We start from the raw sequence: 4,012 nt of genomic DNA, 5'->3' as shown, positions 1-4,012 counted from the left end.
TTTTTTTGCAATCCGGAAACTTTAAGCAATTTTTTTGCAATCCGGATATTAATTCATCCTGATAATTTGCTTATGCAAAAGTTAATTCATCCTGACAACTTGTTTAATTTCTTGACAAAGAAATTCTTCAATGAATAGTGCATATTGGCATACAATCATTGATGACAGCAGCAGCTGTGACATTATTGTCTGAAATTTTCATTTTTATACCTATCAGTGCACCTGCTTTTTTTTCGTTTCTTTTTTTTTTTTTTCTATTTCCTTAATTTCTTTAAAAATTTTGAAATATAACGGAAATGATTTGTTATTGATAAAAAAATTAACAAATCAATTAGATAGTTTCCGTTCTTTTCAAATAATATCAAAAAAATTTTTGCGGATTATTTGAAAATTATTTCCGGTACGAAAAAATGCTAAAATATGTTCATACAAACATTAATAAAATACAAATGAATTAATTACAAATAGTAATTATGCATATTTTAACATTAATTATAAGCAATAATTACCGCGATATCGCAATATAATATCATTATATAGTTTTAGATTACGGTATATGATATTTTGATGTGATGATAATATTAATTAACTTTTGTGATAATTTTTATGATAACAGATATATTTGATAATTGATAATTTATCAGTAATTATTTATTGTTTATCCAAACAACTGTATGTATTAAATGAGAGAGGATTCGTTAATTTACTTACTATTTTTTTATTTTTTAAATTTAAGAGGAAAAAAAAAATTGAGATGAAATTGCTATTATTACAAAAATTGCCTTTATTCGTGTTTTTGTTCGAACTGCAGCTGTTGCAATTTGCATGCAATAAAGGTGCAAGTCATGCATTGATTTGAAAGAATAGTTAAAATATAAAGAAAGGAAAAAAAAATTCATTTCTTTTATTTTGTTTTTTTTTTTTTTTTTTTAAAGAATAGACCTATTAAATGGGTTCATTGCACGTGTTCAATATTATAGTATGCTAAAGGAAATGTTTTGTTACAGAAATTATGCAAAATTTAAACTCTCCATTCTTTTTCGCCTTCAAATGAATTGAAAATTTTTAATTGTTAATTAAAGTAGCACTTAATTAGCATATTAAAATACCGTTATGTTATCTTATTAACTAATCTTTCAGAATAGTTCAAGAAATAATGATGCTTTTTTTTTTCTTTTTCTTTTAAATAATACAATTTTTTTTTAATGATAAAATTAAAAAAAAAATTTTTTAAAAATTGGATGAAAAAAAAATGTTTAACAAATAAATTTCTAATCCGCTAAAAATTACTACCAAATATTCCCGAGTATTCCCTACTATAAACACTAAGATTTCCTGAATTATCAGTATGATTTTTTCCAAAGTAATATCAATATAAAATTATGGTATCTCAATGTATGCACCCAATTTTTTTCTCATTCAATTTCAATTTTATCCCATTATTTGCGATTTTTCTTCAATTCAACTTCCATCATATACATGATATCTTGAAATAATTGACGAATTATCCATCCTATTTCATATAAATTTATGGAAAAGTTTTCTTTTTTTTTGTTTTTCATGAATTTCTTGATTTAATAAAAAAAAAAAGGAAAGAATAAAGAACAAAGAATAAAGAGCAAAGAACATTCTGAAATAATTTTTAATAAAGTTTAAAATTATTAACTTAACGTTTTTCTTTTTATTTTTTTATTTTTTGCCATTTTTTTTTTTTCTAAATAAAATTGGGAAATAATAATGAAATGTGATAAATGAAATACAGTATGCATTTTCATTTTTTCATCCCATCATTTTCAATACAATTTTTGGTGTAATTTTATTCTCGAAAAATGAGAAGATATTAGAATTTGTTTAAAAGAGGAAAAAGCTATACATCTAACAAAGCGTACAAATCATTCCATACAGATAAAAATTGATTGATACATAAAATTATATAAATATATATAAGTAAGTCATTAAATGTATAATATGCGCATAGGTTTAATTCTATGATTTTACCATTTGCGCAATTATTTCTTCACCTCATTTTTTTGTTCAATTAAGGATGTGTATGGAAAGATAAATTCATTGGATGCAATGAATGATTGTTTTTCCAATTAATACACAACAGTAAATTACAGTTAATTATTTGCCTAAATTAGACCAATCAAGGTGATGCCATATTCAAAATGCCATCATTATAAGAATGATTTGAAACCCTAAATGACCCTTGTCAACCGTTAGTTAGCCCGACAATATGGCAACTTACACATGAAATAAGACGATAAAAAAATTGTTTAATTGGAAAATGATAAAATGATAATTTTTTTTTTTTCATCTTTTTTAAACAGTTCAAATTAATAAAATTTTCATTTTATTAAAATTTGATACTTAAAAAAAGAAGTAATTTTTAAATTAACTAATTAATATCTAACAATGGATTAAAAGAAGAAAAAAATTTGAAAAAAAAAAAAAACTAGAACTGAAAATTTTATGGTCATTTTTTTTCTTATTCCCATTTCATTGTATCCAATATTTTAATGAGTTATAGTTTGTTATGGAAACAGGTAAGTACAGGTGTTGAGCTGATGAAGTATATTGCAATTTTCGTCGGCACCACTAAGTCGGTAAAGGACATTTCCTTCCATCACCTTGCCATATATATATATATATCCTTTACCCTATACCAATTCAATTCAATATTGCAACCATATTCTGATAGTCAATTCCCTTTTTTTCCTTTTTTTTTTTTTTATTTTTATTTTAGGAGGGTTTCTGTCTTATTCGAAATTTCAATGAATAAATTTTCATTTGTCCTCTTAAAAAAAAGAAAAAAAAGGTGGAGAGAAAAGCTTTTATTTCACATTTAAATCATTGAAGCATAAAAGATGATACAATGAGAAATCTAAAAATGAGAAAAGATTTAGACAAAATTTAAAATTTCTTTTTTCTTTTTTAATTATTAAAGATTTCCATTTATGCTAATATCATAAATGTTTATTTTTATTGTTAAAAATTAAAAAAAAAAAAGCAAAAATGTTGCATATTCAAAGTTTGAATTTAAAAGTGGGAAAAAAAATTAAAATTATATCATTTAATCTTTTTCATTGTAAATGAAATTTTTATACATTTTATAAAATATATTTGCCAAGTTTTTAACCGAATTTTACCTAATTAACTTATAATTAAATTTATTATTATTATCTTAGCTTAATGAAAATTTTATTTTATAAAATATATTTGTTAATTAAAAATTTTTTTCCTAGTTTTTAAAATAACAATTTGATAAGTAATGAAATAATTCCCCTAAAATATTTTTTTTTTTGATTGCTTAAATAATTTTTGCTCGAAAATCCCTCTAATTTTTTTACTCGAAAGAGAGAAGAGAGAGAGAGAGAGAGAGATGAAGAATGGAGGAGGAAGAAGAAGAAGAGAGAGAGAGAGATGGAGAAGAGAAGAGGAAGAAGAAGAGAAAGAGAGCGGGAAAAAAAAAAGAAATTGGATGAGAAATTGGAAAGGAAAAAAAAAAAAAAAGATTGCTATTGATTCAGTAATATAGCAAAAATGTAAGAAGAAAGATCCGTTGATATACCCGACGACTAACAAAATTGGTTAGAAATGAAAAAAGTATAGGCGGTGAAAAGTAAGCCATTGAAAAATTAGCTATTCCTATGTGCGATAAACCCGGAAATGATAAAAAAAAAAAAAAAGAAAGAAAAAAAGAGGAAAAAACAAAAAAAAAAAGAAGAAAAGGAAAAAATAGCCATCATTAATATTGTAATTATCCCAGCATAACTAAAGGTAGACGACAAAAAAAAAATAAAAAAATAAAAAAACAGCTCATTTGTAATTTGGGAGGAAAAAAAAAAGAAGAGGAATCATAAAAAAGGAAAAGAATTTTTATCTGATCATCGTTATCACTTTCTTATTATGTGATTTGATTAATTCAACTTTTTTTTATTTTTTTTGAACTATGCCAATATGATGTTTTGATGTAGATGTATCGTTATCACGAGAAATGCTGTAGATGTAT

This window comes from Loa loa (genome assembly GCF_000183805.2).
Source record: "Loa loa unplaced genomic scaffold supercont3.224, whole genome shotgun sequence".
Lineage (NCBI taxonomy): Eukaryota > Metazoa > Nematoda > Chromadorea > Rhabditida > Onchocercidae > Loa > Loa loa.
The sequence above is the reverse complement of the archived record's forward strand: the minus strand, read 5'-3'. Positions refer to the sequence as shown.